Source organism: Haemaphysalis longicornis, unplaced genomic scaffold (genome assembly GCF_048455015.1).
Source record: "Haemaphysalis longicornis isolate Haplotype H1 unplaced genomic scaffold, Haemaphysalis longicornis Haplotype H1 scaffold_14, whole genome shotgun sequence".
Lineage (NCBI taxonomy): Eukaryota > Metazoa > Arthropoda > Arachnida > Ixodida > Ixodidae > Haemaphysalis > Haemaphysalis longicornis.
In genome coordinates this window covers 54,345,572-54,364,536 of record NW_027526245.1, presented here as the reverse complement: position 1 = coordinate 54,364,536, position 18,965 = coordinate 54,345,572, and the positions used below count along the sequence as shown (strand labels likewise).

Below are 18,965 nucleotides of genomic sequence, written 5' to 3'. Positions count from 1 at the left end.
AATGAGTATATATTTCATGAAAGTGAAGTTTTCTTTCTATGTTGCACATCTCGCATTCAAAGCGCATATGAAGAACTGAGACCTGCCCCCCACACCGATGACAGTGTGGCTTGTTTGCGTCTGTTAAAAGGTATGAGTGTGTAATGTGTGTGTGGCCAATTCTCAATCTGCATAAGGCTACCTCCACAAATCTGCCATGTTTTTCATCAGGAGGCTTTTCTATTTTAGGTTTAACAGCATGTAGTTTATTCTCTGCTTCTCTGTCCCATTGTTGCTGCCAGTGGTCCCGCAGCTTCCTTTTTACAAAAGGTTTCAGATCTTGATATGGGACCTTGTTTATGTCTATGCTGCTTCGAAGGGCGGCAGCTGCAGCACTACGGTCAGCAGCTTCGTTTCCAGGAATGCCGCAGTGGCCAGGAACCCAGCAGACTGTGACAACGAGTTTCAGGCCATAAGCAGAGTGGAGAGCTCTTAAAACACAAATAAAAGTAGGGTTTCTACTGACCTACCCAGATGAAAGATTTGAGACAACACTGAGAGTCTGTGTATATAACTGACTTCTTAACTTTGTTTCGAAGAATGTGGTTCAAAGCCAGTAGAATACCGTGCGCCTCTGCAGTGAATATACTTGTGTTCCTGTTCATTGTTTTGGATATATTAAGTTGGGGACCATTTGCAGCACAGGATACGGTTGTGGTAGTTTTTGAAGCATCTGTGTAAAATTCAGCTGCCTTGTATTTGTCACGGAGGAACAGAAAATGCTGAGTGATGAGAAAGTTTGGTACATTTTTCTTTTGAATTTCTCTAAAGGACAACTCACATTGAATTGGGAAAGTGTCCCACGGAGGGACCAAGTCATAAACTGAGGTACAGTATACATCAGTGAGAGGAACTTGGAACTCGCTGACGAGGTGTGAAAAGGCGAGCGGGAAAGGTGGAGCTATGGATGGTCGGTTTTCAAAGATATGATCAGTTGTATTATTTTTCATTATGGTATTCAAAGGGTGTTCCTTCAAAGAAGTCATATTTGCGGCATACATCAGAGCAGTGTAGGCACGCTGGTACCCTAGAGACCACTGGTTTGATTCGACATGAAGGGATGGAATAGGACTTGTTCGATATGCCCCTGTGGCCAAGCGAAGCCCCAAGTTGTATACTGGGTCCAACATTTTGAGTGCTGTTTTGGTTGCAGACTGGTATACAATGCAGGCGTAGTCTATTCTTGACCTAAGAACACTATTAAGAAGTGCTAGCAGACATTTTGTATCCGTACCCCAGGACTGATGAGATAGTGCCTTTAAAATGTTCATTGTTTTCAGGCATTCTACTTTTAGTAATTTAATGTTGTAGTATGAATGTGAGCTTGTGGTCGAGAAAAATACCTAGAAAGCTGTGTTCCTTTTTCACTGGTATGGGCTGACCTCCTAACGTGATACAACGAAGAGGTTGTACACCGCGTATCCTAGAAAAGACAACAACAGCACTTTTATCAGCGTTAAACTTAAAACCATTTCTTTCAGCCCATGTAACCAGCCTGTTGACACCTAATTGGATTTGACGTTCACATATCGACAGATTGCAGGATTTAAAGCTAACTCGGATATCGTCAACGTAGGCAGAGTATGAAACAGTCCGAGGGAGCACAGTTTTAAGAGAACACATTTTAACAATGAACAATGCACAGCTCAGCACTCCTCCCTGGGGTACGCCATTTTCTTGAACAAATGTTCTAGACAGGGCAGTCCCCACACGGACACGAAATGTGCGATCAGACAAATAGTCTTGAATAACATTGAGTATATTGCCACTAAGGCCAAACGACTGCAAGTCCAATAGAATGCCATATCGCCACGTTCTATCGTAGGCTTTCTTCATATCAAAAAATACAGAGAAGCAGTGCTGTTTATGGACAAAAGCGTCTTTAACATACGATTCAAACGCAACCAGATTATCTGTAGTTGACCTCCCAGACCTAAACCCTGCCTGATTTTTGTCTAGAACACCGTGAAACTCCAGAAAGTAAAAAAGTCGCCGGTTTATCATTTTTTCCAGGAGCTTACACAAACAGCTGGTCAGGGCAATAGGCCTGTAACTAGCAGCAAAGGATGGTTCTTTCCCCTCTTTCAGAAGAGATACAACGATTGCCTCTTTCCATGGTTTTGGAAAGCGGCCTTTCTGCCATATTTTGTTGAAGAGAGATAGTATTGTGTAAAGTGTGTCAATGTGTAAGTGCCTGATCATCTCATAGCTGATTCTGTCAGCTCCAGGGGCTGACTTACCACATGTGGACAATGCAGTAATTACTTCTGGCATCGTAAATGGTGCATTGTATCCTTCATTTGAGCGTTGGTTCACACAAAGGGGCTGGCGCTCAGCTCCTTTCTTGTGCTGTAAAAATGTTTGTGTGTAATGAGAGGAACTGAATACGTGTTCAAAATGTTTGCCGAGAGCATCTGCTTGGTCTTTTATTGTGTCACCCACACTATTTACAAGAGAAGTAGGGTTGGTCTTGTAGCCTTTTAATTTCTTTATCCTAGTCCGTGCTTTGCGAGAATCTGTGTAAGAGTTTATAGACGATATAAACCTTGTCAAACTTTCGTTTTTTGCTAAGCGCCGTGTCCGCTTTCCTTTGGCTTTTGCCCGTTTAAAGTTAAGCACGTTGTCTGCCGTAGGATAGCGGCGTAAGAGTGCCCATGCTTTATTCTGCTCGCATCGTGCACGCTTGCACTCCTCATTCCACCATGGTCTAGGTCTGGGGAGGGTTTTAGGAGTGGTCTCTGGAATGCTCTTTTGAGCACAGTCAAGAATATGGGCCGTAATAAGTGAGCTGGCTGCCTCAACATCTAAATGACTTATTAGTGAAGGGGTTAATCTGGAAAGTTCTTGGAATGTTTTCCAGTCAGCTGCATGTTGTTTAAAAGTTCGAGGCGAATCGGTGTCTTGGGAGTTATTGCTTATAGCTAGTAGTTTCACGGGGAAATGGTCGCTGCCATAGGAGTTGTTAATTACTTTCCACTCACAGGTGGGCAGTAAAATTGCGGAGCCAATTTCCAGGTCTATTGCAGAATATGTGTTGTGGGCCGTGTTGTAGTATGTTGGATGTTTCTTATTAAAGATGCAACTGCCGGATGATGTGATGAATTTTTCAATTAGCCGCCTTCGCGCATCAGCTCGCGCAGATGCCCAGAGAGGGTTGTGGCCATTAAAATCCCCAATAATTAAGTAGGGTGCAGGTAGCTCATTGGTGAGGTTTTTGAATTCGACGCTGGATAGACGATAGTCCGGTGGAATTTAAAGAGAACACACTGTTATTAGTCTATCAAAAATTATGGCTCTAACGGCAACTGCTTCAAGTGAAGTTTGTAGCTGCAATTGTTGACAAGCAACAGATTTTTGTACTATTATTGCCACACCACCAGGCGGATGGTGGTAGTTCAGTCTGTCTTTACGAAATATAGTGTATTGTGTTAAAAAGTTTGTCTGAGATGGGCGTAAGTGTGTTTCTTGGAGGCACAGTATGTTTGGTGTGTGATTTCAGAGTATATCATATATATCGTCAAGGTTGTTCAACAGCCCCCTACAATTCCACTGGATAACACTTTCAGCAGCCATAAATACCAAGAGAAGAGAAATACAGATCACGAGACGTTCTTTTTCCATTAAAAGGATCATTAGTGAGGGAGTTTTGTTTTTGGGGCCCTTTGAGTAGTTTACCTAAATCGCCGAGTTAGTTCCCGGTGTAGTGATCTTGGACGACTTCGGTTTGTTTGATTTACCCCGACCAGCGGAACTGCGGCGCTTCTGTTGTGTTTCAGAAGCGGGTGTGCTTGGAGAGACATCCATGGCCTCATCCAAGGTTTCCGAAGGAGAAGTGTCAGTGGAGACACTGTTTGTGCTAGAGGCCGCAGCCACAGCACTGCACATTGCTGCAACAGCAGTGACAGCAGGAGCAGCCTTCTGCTGTTTTGCAGATGCCCGGGATGGAGCCAGATCATCACTCATCTGGACTGAGCTCGTGCTTGAGCCCTTGGGCACAGCACCAGAGCTCGTGCTAGAGGCCTTAGGCGCAGCACAGGTGGTCGCGCTGGAAGCCTTAGGCACAGCACTAGAGCAGGGTGTAGCAGCAGAAGCCACGGGAGCAACTTTCTGCTGCTGAGCGGGGGGCTGTGGCGGGACCAGGTTGCACTGGGTGCCCGCATCCACCAGACGACGCTCCACCCCCCGGCGAGCAGCGTCTGCGTAACTTCTGCCTGAAAGCAGGGCATGCTTCAGGGGTGCTTGTGCAAAGGTTAGGTTTTCAGTGACTTTGAGTTGAAATATTTTTTTTCCTTTTTGAATGCGGGACATGCACGTGAATACGCAGCGTGTGGTTTCCCACAATTTGGACATTTCACTTGTTCTTTTTTGCAGTCATCCATCACTGGTGTGGTCAGCACGTGCACAGTGAGCACAGGTGGGTCGGCCACGACAAGACTGAGTTCCGTGGCCATACTTCTGGCACTTGAAACACCTTCGAGGACTAGGTATGTAGGGGCGTACTGGACTGAACAGCATGGACGGATTCAGGAAGCGTTGGACGGTTGAAGGTCAGAACAACATGCTTAGTTCGAATTTCCTCACCTGCGCGACGCATGATGATCCGCCGCACAGCCACGACGCCCTGGTCCCTCACTCCTTCAAGCAAATCCTCATCTGTCTCGTGAAGCAGTTCCCTCTCAGAGATCACGCCTTGCGTTGTATTCAGGCTACGATGTGGTGTGACCGTTACTTTGAGTTCAGCTAGGGTGTTCTGTTTTAGTAGGTTCTGACTTTGGTTTTTTCGTTGCACCTCTACCAGCAGATCACCAGAGGCTAGTTTCTTAGCTTGGTAATCCCGGCAGACAACGCTCTCAAGGCACTTTGCAATGAGGAAGACGGATCTTTTAGCAAGTGGTGCATTGTCGTCTTCAGAGTGGATAACCAGGTATTTTGTGAAAGTTTCACCTTGGGAGACTGGTTTCAGTTGTGTTACCTCGGTGCGGCCCCTTTTAGAAGGCCGATCAGTCTTTTGGGGGACGATAGAAAAAGCCATATGAGCATGGAATCAATTCGGTGGCAGAGCCGGTCGCCCACCACCGAGCCCGACAAGGGAACGTGACGTTAAAGTACACGCTAACCGTTACCCTGCCGCTATAACCCTATACTTGGTACCAAGGTTGATATGCTTGCGCAGGGTTAACCCTTGCCGCCAGGAGAAATGTAGAAATCAGGAAGGAAGGAGATGACAGGACAAGGGTAGGAGAGGAGATAGGAAAGTGAAAGAGTGGAGAGAAAGAGAGGAAAAGGCGACTGGCTGATTCCCCCGGGCGGGTCAGACCGGGGTACCGTCTGCGAGAAGCGGGGGCCAAAGTGGAGTGTTGCCGCTGCTGGGGGGCCGTAAAGGTACAAAACAACCCCAACTTTGGCTCAGCCACCAGGTTACCCTTTTCCCCGGACACGGCAAAGCCACGCACAGCCGGGACGTGGGTGGGCCCAACCCACATGTGCTCGGGTCCGTGGTGTTGCAAGACACCAAGTGCCTACGGCAGTAGGCACCCCTGCGGAGCGCGGGACCGTGGTGGCGCTACTCACCAAAACACCTTGAGTACACAAGGTGCCCCCGGCGGGGTCTGCTTGTGTGTTTATGTATGTGTGTTTCGGTGTGCGTGCGGGCGCGCGCACGGGCGTGTGTATGTATGTGTGTGTGTGTGTGTGTTTGCGTGCGCGTGCCTGCGTGCGTGTGCGTGCGTGCGTGTGTATATGTGTGTGTGTGTGCGTGCGTGCCTGCGTGCGTGTGCGTGCGTGCGTGCGTGTGTGTGTGTGTGTGTGTGTGTGTGTGTGTGTGTGTGTGTGTGTGTGTGTGTGTGTGTGTGTGTGTGTGTGTGTGTGTGTGTGTGTGTGTGTGTGTGTGTGTGTGTGTGTGTGTGTGTGTGTGTGTGTGTGTGTGTGTGTGAGCTGCGTGCATGCGTGCGCGCGTGCACGCGCGCGGCGCTACACTGTACTCCGTGAGTCACTGCACTTCGCAACCAGTATCCCTACTTCATTGTTTCTTTATTCTGTGTCGACCTGTACTTCCAGTGCATAACCCAAGGAAGGCCTAGGGCTGTTGGTGGGAACTCCGAAATAAATAAAAATAAATAAATAAATAAATAAATAAATAGCACAGTGCACTGAAATTGCGAAAGCTCCGAATAGACCATTGTAGATTATGTTCTTGGACATTAAAGGGGCATATGATAGCGGAAACAGAGAACTGCTGTGGAGAATGCTGAAATTCCTGTGCTTAGATGAGTTTATTACAGTTCGTGATATGAATATGTAAAAATAATAGTGGGCACCTGACATGGGAAGGGCAGAAATACGAACAGTAGGTCAAACCCCACTCATAAATGAAACATGGATGCCCTTTAAGTCCAGTACTGTTTCTGCTTTACATAGCAGGCTTAGAAAACAAACTAGAAGAAAGCCAATTCGGGGTTCAACCTAACGCATATGCTGCAAGGCGAAGTAATTCAGAAGCGTATTCCGGGAATTTCATACGCAGACGACATTGTTCGTTCGGCTATTAACCAAAGCTAATAGCCAGAGCAATAACCAGAGCTAATTATTGTATTTCGGCTTCGTAACTTCCTTTCTATACGTGAACAGTTTACGGTAGTTAATGGTTATACTTTTCTTTCCCCTCTCACCTCCGGCGTGCCTGAAGGCAGCGTTCTCGGCCCCTTACTTTCCTAATATTTATAATGACTTGCCTTATCTTCCAACTTCTTGCATGCGACGTTTTGCTGTCGATTTTATATTCTACCGGAAAACAAAATAACCCTAGTGTTAAGTTCGGGCCCCTCACTTAATAATTAAAACCTGCGGGCAAATAGATATCTTCCGCTTGGGTTAGCTTGCTTACCTGTATTGTGTTTGTTTCCCCGCCAGCCGAGCTGAGTTGGCGTGCGGGGCGTGAGGAAAACCGCGGAGGCTTCTTTGTTATTCGCTGCGCTTTTGTGTCCACCCGACGAGCGGGCTCGGAGACGACGCATACAAACGCATCAGTCACTCCATAATAGCTGAAAGCGATGTAGGCTTTAGATGGATTTCCTTGCGTTCGTGTGAGAAGCCGGCAGATGGGGACCGTTGACATTTTAACGGCCGCGATTACCGCCGCGAGGTTTCCCGAACCGGACAGGAGCTGAAGGTCTGTTATGGGGTTAAAGGAGCCATGAAGAGAAAAACACAAGTTTGGTTCATTCGAAAGATTGCCTCGTTAGAACCATAACGACACCACTTATAACGCAAACTTCGCTCAAATAAGCTACATAATTAGGAAAAACGGGAATGGTCATGCGACCCACCAGCTCATTTCCCGCAACAGAACCTATGCCGTCACATGGGCTAAGCTCTGCGATTGGCGGAGGCCGGCAAAAGCAAACGCATGTTAGGCAGGGCTTACAGTTTGCATAGCGAGCTAAATGCCCGTGAAACATACTGCACATTCTTTTTATGACAAAGAACGGTGGAGTAAACGGTTGAAGTTCCGAACGAACACGCAAGCGTGTGCGCCAATGCGTACGAAACAACCGCCTGGCCGAGCTCGACATCTCGCCGTCGCGCAGACGAATTTTCGGGTTCGAGGCGCTCTGACCTTGGAGGAAAAATGCCGTAAACACCGCGCATTGGCGCTCGTATCTTTCTGGTCGAAGCAGAGAGCTCGCGCGAACGGCTTTCCATACACGACACCGGCCAACTGGCATAAGCGATACTGCTACTGAAGTTGAACTATTATTAACCGTAATAAAAATACGGCACATACGTACCAGTCTGTATTCGTCCGTGGCGACGGCGCTGACGAGGCAGCGGTGCCGACGGCAGGGCGTTCGTCTGTTGTGGCTATCGCGGAATGGTCGCTTTCCCGTCCACCGCGTATCCCACAACTCTTGCCGCTCGTGCACTTAGAAGCGTTGAGCGTTCAAGTGGTGTGAGGTTGTTAAATGCAAGCCGGAGCTCCTCGGCGAGAGTTTTGTTCTCCGGATCAGGCGATTCCATGACTAGGGCTGCGGGTGCACTAGGTTTTACTAGCATTTTTAAAATGGCCGCCGTCTCGGTCGACTCCCGCGTGTGGGTGCTATATGGAGTCGACATACTAAGTATCTGTTTCATGGACCGGCCCGTGTGACACCATTGCTCACGTCACCAAATGTGCAATTTTAGCGGGAGATTTAAAATTTTGGCTTAAATTGCCGTATTTCTCAGTGAATAAAGCATCATTTGCTTCCGGGAAAGCGCTTGGGGTACTAAGAAACACCTAATCTTTCGAATAAAACAAACTTTTGTTTTCTCTTCATGGCTCCTTTAAGGACAGGAAGAGGGCACCAGACGTTCCGTCTATGACAGTTGCACTGCTCAAAGTTACTGGGCGAAGTTTCCGTTCGCCACGCGTCTGAAAGTGGCGACTCGGCAGCTGTGATGCGTCAATAGGTAGGTGATCAGGCTTTGTTTGGCGCTCCACGTGTTAAAGGGGCACTGACACAAAAATTTTGCATGTTGTTTTCTTTGTTGCGATAAGTAGCTAGTGACCTATTTATCACCTGTAGAAACCTAATTTCCTTCAGCGTGCGACGGTTGTTTAATTAGAGGCATTTTCAATGCGGCCAGTCACAGTTTCCGTTTCAGCGGGTGCCGCGAAACGATGGATTTTTTGTGAACAAAGCTGACCACGTGACCATCGGAGGGATATCACACAGCACAGCTGCCGTAGCACTGGCGAATCCGCGGCGCCGGCAGTTTCTGCGAATGCCCCCACGTTCTGATCGAATCGAATCCGCGACCTCGTGCTCAGCAGCGCAACGTCTTAGCCACTGAGCCACCGCGGCGGGTATTTAACTGAAATTATCTGCTCTGGAAAACAGATAATGTGTAAGATAACAGAGCAATTTGGTAAAAAAGCGGGAAGGCAAGAAAAGAAAGCACAAAGGTAACTGAAATTATCTGCTCTGGAAAACAGATAGTGTGTAAGATAACAGAATCATTTTGTAAAAAAGTAGGAAAATGAAAACCGAAAACCGGCAGTTCACATAAATTTCGTGATTAACGTGAAAAACTGGCCGTGTTGGTACATAATCTAGGCAAAACAGCGCAAAAAAAGACAACGACCGAGAGAGATACACGCAAGGGACTGCGGTGAACTATCAATCGGTTTTACTGTGAAAGAGAGACAATATATATAAACGCCCAACGTAAGGTTTATGCGCGCATGCGTAGAAAATTAGTTCTTTCTCAGACACCGTGTTACGGGCTATATGTTTCACCAAACGTTAGCATCCGTTCTGATTCTACCCTTTCACGTGATAGCCGTGATTTTGACTGTCTAATGATGGAGGTGTATTGTAATTCTGGCAAACAGTCCTTGCAATTCGAACAATCGCTTGCCAGGCAGCCATCCGCATCTTTCCCCTCCCTCGAATTCTTTACATTGTTCGCGTGCTTCCTTAGCCTATCGTTGACGCATCTCTCCATTTGGCTAACGTGAACTTTTCCGCACGTTAAGGTAATTTGGCAACTACCCCTTATGCACATTCAGCAAAAAGTCGCCGATGTTTTGTGCCACCGCCACAAAACATCAGAGGTTGGAGGGGTATATAAATTGTCTCTCCTTCCAAATAAAACCAGTTGATAGTTCAGCGAGGTCCCTTACGTGTATCTCTCTCTGTCCTTGTCTTTTTTGCGCTGTTTTGCCTAGATAAATTTTGTGTTTTAAAAAGAGAAAATGCTTGAGAAATATCAGAAACATAAAAGACAGAAAACAAAACTTTACACAAAACTTCTAGCAGGACAGCTGCCAGAAAATTTGTATTTTCGAGGGAACATTTTTTACATTTTGAGGATTCCTTTATGTCTTACTACTTACGTTTCAAAGCAAGAATTACCAATTTATTGCTCTAAAGTATTTATTGTTCAATACAGCTGTACCTTGCACACATTTTAGTTTAGATTTATATTTTGCCACTCCAGGATTGAAAGGTTACAGTTGCTAACCTGCTGACCTAAAATTGTTTACTGGTAACGAATACAACTCTATCTTACGTCCATTTTCCTGCTTGTGCTTCCATTCGAAATGCAACTGTTAGTACGAACACTTATTTTTTACTTCCATCAGAAGCAATCGAATAGAAATTTCCTGTGTATCGGCGGCACTAACCAAAGCCTTTTTCATGCACACGTTTCGCATTCGTTATGTCATCAACGCACGCTTCTAAGCCCAGAGACTCTATTGTATTTGCAATAGAATAAATGCATATTCTTAATATCGGGGAGAAACACATACCAATTATACAATGTTCATTTATGAATTCTACATGGATTTAATGCGGTTGACTATGCTGGGATAAGAACTATGATTACGGAGCTTAAGCGCTAATCTTCCTGCGGCACTGATGGGATTACTTCTTAATTTCCTGAAAGCACTTTAGAATACAGTTCAATAATACTGCATGGCATCTTCAACAAATCTCTTAACGATGGATGCTTGACTACTGATTGGAAAGCAGGCAAAGTAGTTTCGCTTCACAAATCAGGAAACACGCAAAACATATCTAACTCCCGGCCAATCTCACTCACATCTGTGCCATGCAAAATTCTTCAACATATCATTTTTTCGCACCTCGTTAACTTCCTTAAATCGAATAATTTTTCCATCCATCTCAGCATGTATTTGGAAAACATTGTTGGCGTGAAACGCAACTTGTCACATTCACTAACGATTTGCACTCATCTCTCGACTCCGAATTCGAAACCAATTGTGTGTTTTTAGACTTTACTAAAGCTTTCGACACGGTTAACCATCAACTTCTAATACTAAAACTCAGTCGGTTAAACACTGATACTCAAGTCTTGCAATGGATTATGGCCTTCCTAACTAACCAAACTCAGTATGTGCTCGCTAATGAAATAAACTAACCTCCAACTCCCGTCTGTTCTGGTGTGCCTCAAGGCTTTGTTTTAGCACCATTGCTCTTCCTCATCTACATCAATGAGCTTCCTAGTAATATATCTAGTTCTATCTTTGTTTTCGCAGGTGATTGTGTTGTGTACTGCAAGCAAACTACTAACTCAGATATTGCAGCGCTGCAGGCTGACCTCGATAATATCACTGCTTGGTGTACGCTCTGACATATGCACCTGAACATTTCTAAATGCAAATCAATGAGAATTTCGCGCCACCAATCATCCTGTCCAAACTATTATCTCAACAATATTCCCTTGACTCCGCAGTTTTATACAAATACCGTGGTATACATATATCTAAGAATATATCCTGGAAACGGAATACCGAGTATAATGTTTCAAAATTGAACCGTATGCTTGGATACCTGAAACGAAACTTCCACCTGGCACTACCTCACTCAAAAAAAATTTTATTTCGCTTACACTAGGTCTAACCTACCTAAAATACGCCTCTTCTGTTTGGGACCCCGGTTACGTCACCTTAATAAATAGTTTAAAAAGTGCCAAGAACCGCTCTGTGCACTTCATTCTTTCCGACTACCACCGCACAGCAAGCGTTACTAACATGAAAGCGACACTTAACATTCCCTCTCTTGCCTCTCGCAGAAAGGTTTCTCGACTATACCTCTTTCACAAGATTTATTATCACAATCATCTGCTTCAATCACGTTTCATCGCATCCCGTTCCTATACTTGTACCCGTTAAGACCACCATCATAAAGTTCGCATTCCATTCCAGCGCACTACATCATGCCGTAACTCCTTTCTTCCTAAACGTGCACTGATTGGACTCATCGGCCTGCCATATTGGTTACTATCACAGACACTCACCTTTTCATGTTGCACTTACAAGCCTTATCTAAAACATGCACCCCTACGCCCTATCTGCTTATCTTTCTTTTCTTTAATGTTGGTGATGTGAAAGCGCACGCACTAACATCAACTCTGAATTTTCGCACAGCAATCTATTTGTTAGTTCTTGCTTATGTTCACTTTCTACTTGCATTCTGGCTGAGCAGTGTGTTTTTCAGTTTTTTATCATATTCACTTTATATTTGGTAGTGTAGCGTAACATGCGGGTCTAGGCTCATGCCTTCTTGCTCTTGGTTTATTTCTTTGAGTTCTCTTATTTTACGTGCCTTGTATTCCACTATTGATGTAGCCTCTCCCCTCTAGAACGCTTCTTGTAAGCCCTCAGGGTAAACATAAATAAATAAATAAATAAACCTTCTGGTTGAAATATTTCTGCTTCATCCGCAGTCAAAATGACAAATACGTGAAACAGCATGAATTGAATAAACTTACTTCGTATATGAGGGAGTAGTCTGAACAGTTATTCGTTTGATTTGCGCCAGAAACAGGAGTGAAAGAGGTCCAGCTCAGTAGTATGCCCAGCGTGACGATGTACGACGACAACGATGAAATGCCGCAGCTGAGGTTTCCCATCGAATGGCTCGTTCTCAATGTCATGAGTTCTTTCAAGTGCGGTGCTCTCGTAAGGCCTCTGCAAAATATGCCACCAGTGGCAATTAAGTAAAGACAACATCTGCTTAAATTTACAATCCCTAAGGAATTGATTTTATTCAGGTTATACACTTGCCATTCCCTGGAAATTCGAATTTTTGGTTGGACCAATTTACTGAGCCGTGTATTATGCAAAAATCTTGTTCTAAACGTTCGATTTGAGCACTGAGCGTCAAATAGTTTCTAGTCAGCCCATTGCAAACATTGTAATTCATTGATCAATTCAAGGTTTACTCCTTCAAGTGTCCTAAAATTACCACTGTAGACTGCCCACGCCGAGCGTTTTTTGTTCGCAGCAAGCACCACATGCAACAAGTAGCAAGTGAGGGTTTAGGAAGAGTGTAATTGAAGTTCCACAACAAATTTTCGTAGAACAGTTGGTAATCAATACAGATGAAGTAGAGAAATACGACAAAGGATGATTTTATCGCTGCCGTTATTTCAATTGCTGTATATTGAAGGGACACTAAAAGCTGATTTAACCGTGCTTTTTTTTTGAAAAATCATACGTTTTGTAGCTCTCTCGGCTTTTGGTCGACGATAAACGATGGGGTATTTTCTGAGGAATAAGTAAATAAAATCTGGCATTTTTCTCTCTGCTTTACCTTTCCTTTTTTGGTGATTTAGCGATTGGGTCAAACTGTAAGGCACCGGTGAAGTTTTGAGGAGAAAAAGCTGGTGCTAGGCGCTCTCACCCTGGCAATGGTAGCTTTTAGGTGTCCAAGCCATGGACGACCTCGACAACTTCTCTGGCCGAGGAGACCGGATGGTACTTTTAAGATTTGTGCCCAACGGAATGCGAAATGCGCTTAAATACTCGAGCGGCTGGTCTGGTTGACTACATCGACCCCTTACACCACAATGACCGGGTCACAATTGGAGCCCCTTCTGAAGCGACAAGTGACAACTCTGTTCTCTGGCTTTCGGTGTGCTGAGCCCGGCTAGGCGGCCGTGACGCTCAGGCAGGCGCCTTTACCTCCCTTCGTCTGGCTATCACGGCTGTCTCCTATTCTCTTTCCTCGCATGAACCTATCATGAAATAAACTCTTTTCCCCGCACCCGTTTTGAGCAGTTCTCGCTTCCCGGGCCCAAACATAACAACAAGGGTAGAACTAAGCACGCACGCTTTGCGGATTGTTTGTCAACAGCGGGTCGCGGCGAGCGGAAGGGCACAAGGTAGGATTAAAGTCGGTTGGCTTACCACTTGAGTAAGTACCCCATACCTTTTACGGCCGATACAGTTCGAACCTGGGGCGGGCACGCTTTACCGATAGCTCCAACCACACGCCGAGAACGAGGTATTGAATTACAGTAGGGTAGCCTAACCACCTGCAGTACATCTTGTTCCTATTGTCATTACCTTCCGACATGGCACCGCATCGAAATGAACTGCAGCAAAATCAACTACTGGTTTTGCAGGTGGCAGTCACGTCGGCTGTTTGCACAGCGCTTCCCGGCACGTGCAGACTGCGCCCCGATGATGTGACGCCACCTTGGCCAGCCTGGGAACATTCAGCGCAGAACAGCCAATTTACCTTTGCGCATATCTGGCAACAGCACTCTGGGACAACGACGGCCACGAGCGAAAAAGTTTGAACTACCAGCCATCAAGCTTCCACTTTGGGCACGGCACCGCATCGAGTATGCAGTGAAATCAACTACTGATTTTGCAGGTTAGTTACCTATGAGGCGCTGCGTGCATGAGGAGCAAAAACTGCTGTTTGATCATGCCGTCGTGCCCAGTTGAGTGTATTGACTTGTTAAAGCACTCTGATTCACTTTTGAATTCTTTCTGATCTGCAATGTTCGACATGCTCCTCTTGCTATCTGGGCACGTTGAATCTAACCCGGGTCCGATGTACAAAGCTGAGTCGAAGGAGTTGGCTGGAGCTCTTGAGACCACAGAGAATCTTCGGGTGGTAGAAGCGGAGCTGTTAGCAGAACTAGAAAGCGTAAAGAGTAAACAACCTACCACTAACAACGAAATCGTTGCTTTAACTGCTAGGGTTATGGCGCTTGAGTTGGCCTTGACCTTAGAAAAAACAGCTGTTTCCAACGATGAAGTAACTGAAACAACGACTTGCGGGATGTCTCAGATCCGCTATCAACGATTACATTGAGGTGCAAGGACGCTGAAAATAGGCTCAGACACAGAAACTTGCTCTTTTTCGGGATGCAGGATGAGCCTAAAGAGGACTGGACTGCAAATGAAAAAGAGGTAATTAAGTTGTGCTCGAAAAAACTGCAAATTGAAACGAACAGTTCGCAGTTAGAGCAAGTACATAGGCTAGAGAAACACCAAGAAGAAACAAACAGACCTATCATAGCGAAACTGACCTTTTTTAGAGACAAGAACGCATCCTATTATCTGGGAACACGGTAATTGGCTTAGAATATTCAATTGGTGAACTCTTCTTGCCGGCTACGCGACAAGCTACTAGGAAGCTGCTTGAATTTGCGATCCTTCAAAAAGTGCCTTTCGAGCAGTCGGTTGATCGCCTGCTCATCAATAACAAAACATACATGTACAGTGGGGTCCACTGTTAGAGGGAAACGGCGAGCTAGTGGCCACTGCGCTACGCGAAGCGCCGGCGCCGAGAAGTGGCGAGAATCGGAGACAGCCGGCACATGCGCACTGACCACACGAGGCGGGAGATGCCGCTGTGTCATCTGCTACGGCGCTTCGCCCGGCCGATGATATCCTTCGAGTGCGCAATCCCTCAGCTGTAGAAAGCTGAGCGGCACAGTGGAGAACCGTAGCAGACGACACAGCGGCTTCTCCCGCCTCGTGCGGTCAGTGCACATGTGCCGGCTGTCTCCGATTCTCGCACTTCTAGGCGCCAGCGGAGGAGGAGGAGAAGGAGAAACCTTTATTGCAGCAAGTGGTCAGAGAAGCACGGTGGCCACCGGCCTAAGGCTGGTAGCGACTTCGGTGGCTCTTTTGTCCAGGACTTCTTGTGTAGCCCGGTCGGAGCTACCCAACGCCTCCCTCCACTGCTCGCTGCTGGTGATTAGAGGGAAGGGGTCTTGGGGGCACTGCCATACGGAATGACTTAGTGAGGCGTGCTCCCCGCACAGGGGGCATGCTGACGAAGGGAATTCTGTCGGATGGATGTGGTAGAGGCGAGCTCTGCTTGGGAAGGTGTCCGTTTGCAAGAGCCGCCAAATACGCACCTGGCTTATCATAAGGGATGGATGAGGCGGGGAAAATTGTCGACGAGAGAGGCGGTAGTGCTCTGTTATGTCATTAAATGTGATCAGTCGGTCTCTGGCGGAGGAACGATACTCACGCCGGCTCGGTGTGTGAGTTCGCGAGCCATAGCGTGTGCAGTTTCATTTCCCTCCATGCCAGTGTGGGCTGGGGTCCATATGAGTTCCACTGAGTCCTCTGGTGGATTTTGCTTGGGAATTCTGAGCGCCGTGGGAGAGATATGCCCCCGGGCAAACTTTTGAACGGCCATTTTCGAATCTATGATTATAATTACCGGATGTGGCCTATGTGTGAGGGTTAAGGCAACTGCCGCCTCTTCCGCCACAGTAGGGGAGGTGGTTATGACTGTGAGGGCGTTGAGTGGAGCAGTGCTTTTTTGACCGGTGATCGCTATAGCGTATGCCCCGTGATGCCTGTACTCCGCTGCGTCAGAGTATACTACTTCCGAAATATTTCTGAGCTGCCTAGCGAGAGACCGAGCTCTTGCTTTGCGTCGTGCCGAATTGTGAATAGGATGCATGTGCCTATGTAGAGGCTTTACGATTATTTGCTGGATTATATCAGCAGGGATAGGTAATGACTCCTGAGTCTGTTGCGAAACCGCAATGTTTTGCCGCGAGAGAATCTGTTGTCCCGGTCGAGTGAGCTCTAAGCGTGTTCTCTGAGAGCACAGGTGAGCTTCAATGAGCTCTTTAGCGGTATTATACACTCCGAGTTTGTTAAGCTTGTCGGTGGACGCGTTGGGGCGAAGTTGAAGGGCAGCCCTGTATGCTTTCCAAATGAGGCCATTAATTTTATCCAGTTCACTTTTACTGTCTCTAATGTAAGGTAAAGTGTAGAGAAGTCGGCTAAAAAAGAAGGCTTGGATAAGCCGAAGTCGGTCACTTTCGTCCATCCCACGATTTCGATTTGTGATCCTTTTGAGGAGAGCAATGAGCTGGTCCACGTGGGAGCTCAGCTGCTTAATGAGCTCCGAGTTAGACCTGTTCTGCTGCATGGTAAGGCCCAAGACTTTAATTTTGGGGACCGGCGGGACCGTGTGGCCCTGCACCTGGATGGTGATTTGGGGTGTCGTAGCCGTTCTTTTCTTTGGTGGAAGCACCAGTAACTCGGATTTGGTGGGTGAGCACTTAAGGCCAGCCAGGGCTGCCTGTTGTGATACCACATCTTCTCCTGCTTGGAGGGTGCTCTCAATGTGTCCATCGCTTCTCCCAGCCACCCAGAGGGTGATGTCGTCCGCGTATATACCAAAACGGAGATGCGGGATCCGCCTTAGTGCATGGGTGACCGGCAGGAGGGCCAAGTTAAAGAGACGAGGGGAAATGACCGCCCCTTGAGGAGTGCCCCTACTAGCCAAGTCATACGGTCCACCCTCATTTTGGCCCATTCGGATAGTAACGGTGCGGTCGGTCAGAAACGGCCTGACATAATTGTAGACCCTGCGACCCGGGTTGATGGAGGTTAGACCGATCATAATGGCCGTGTGGTCTACCGTATCAAAGACCTTTTCTAAGTCTAGTGCAAGCAGTGCTGTGCTATCAACTTGACTGGTTGCCTGTATGACTTCATTCGAGAATTGCAGCAACAGGTCTTGCGTCGACAACTTAGGGCGAAAACTTACCATTTCACATGGTAGTGCATCCGCCTTGTTGATGTGCCGGGTAAGCCGAGCTAGAATGATATGTTCGAGGACTTTGCCAACGCAGGACGTAAGGGATATTGGTCTGAGATGTTCTAGAGCCACACGCTTACCCGGCTTGGGAATGAACGATATTTTGGCTGTGCGCCACTGCTTGGGTAGGGTGCCCATTCGCCAATAGTGATTGTAATACTCAGTTAATTTGGCGACAGATTTATCGTCTAGGTTCCTCGGCATTTTATTAGTGACAGAATCTGGACCAGGGGCCGAGCCTGTTTTGACATTTTGTAGGGCGCTTCTGACTTCCGCTTCGGTTATGTCCGCATCTAGGGCTTCGTTTTCATATCCCTTGTAGTCCGGGAGAACCACTCGTGCACCATCTGGAATGTAGATTGACCTAAGGCGATCCATGAGTTGAGAGATTGTGCCGGGGTTTTGATGGACGAGTTTTTGTATGTTGTGGGTCTGATCTGTTTTATTGTTTTGGTGGTTGAGGAGGTGTCGCAGGAAAGTCCATGTTTTCCTCATACTTAGCGCGCCCTTGAGCTGGTCACAGATGTGGTGTCATTGCTCTCTGGCCAACTGTTTAATGTAATTTTGTATGGTAATTTCCAATTCAGCGATCTTTCGTCGGAGGATTCTGTTGCGTATGTTTCGCCGCCATCTCTTTTGCATGCTGCGGTAGGCCATCCATAGATGCTGCAGGCGAGAGTCCATTCTTTCTGACGGTACTTCGGGATCAATTTTACTACTGGCTGCTTTAGCATCCTTAATTAACTGTTGCGTCCAGCTCTCTAAATCCATCTGCTCTGAGGGGTCTTCGGATGTTTCCTGATCTCTGATTCTGCGAAATTTGTCCCAGTCCGTGATGTGGGTGTGTCTGATCGGAGCTGTGTATTGTTTAACGGAAAGGATGTCAGACTGGATAATGTAGTGGTCACTACGCAGCGTATGCTCCGTGCACGTCCACTGCATTTGTGAGATTCCGACAGATAGCGTGAGGTCTGGGGAGGTGTCTCTTTGCACGCTAGTGCCGATTCTGGTGGCCGTGTACGGGTCAGACTCAGGAGTGAGGTGACACTTCTGAATCTGCTCCCATAGTAGCCTTCCCTTTCTGGTCGTATATGAGTAGCCCCAAGACGTGTGAGGAGCGTTGAAGTCCCCAACTATTAAGAGAGAATTTCGCGCTGCTTTCTGTTTAGCCGCCTCGAGCAGGGAGCCAAACCTATGATGCTGAACTCGGTGGCTGCTGTATACATTCAAGATAAAAATACTGCTGTCCGCTTTACTGCGGCGTATGACTTCTATGGAGTTGTACGGAATTTCCGTTTCCGCTAGCTCCACAAGATCCGCAGTGAGATTACGTTGAACCAAGACAGCAGTTAGGTCTGAATCGGAGCTTTGGAAGCTTTTGTAACCTGGCAATTTGATTTTTGTGCCTGCCTCTTGGATGGCTATGATATCTGGAATTTTAGATCTGGATTGGACATGAAGCAGCCGAACGGCGTCCCTTTTCCTTCTGTACCCCCGGCAATTCCACTGCCAAACTCGAAGAGTGTTAGAAATCTTGTTCAGCGC

At 46.9% G+C, this 18,965-nt stretch overlaps 1 long non-coding RNA gene across 3 annotated transcripts in view; it reads right to left on the bottom strand.

Moving 5' to 3' along the window:
- Nucleotides 1–18,965, bottom strand: part of LOC144165107 (uncharacterized) — a 102,998-nt gene that overhangs the window by 63,931 nt on the left and 20,102 nt on the right. For all 3 annotated transcript variants that reach the window (XR_013321364.1, XR_013321365.1, XR_013321362.1), the window contains exon 2: nucleotides 12,319–12,517. This is a non-coding gene — a long non-coding RNA (uncharacterized LOC144165107). The remainder of the gene's footprint in view (nucleotides 1–12,318; nucleotides 12,518–18,965) is intronic.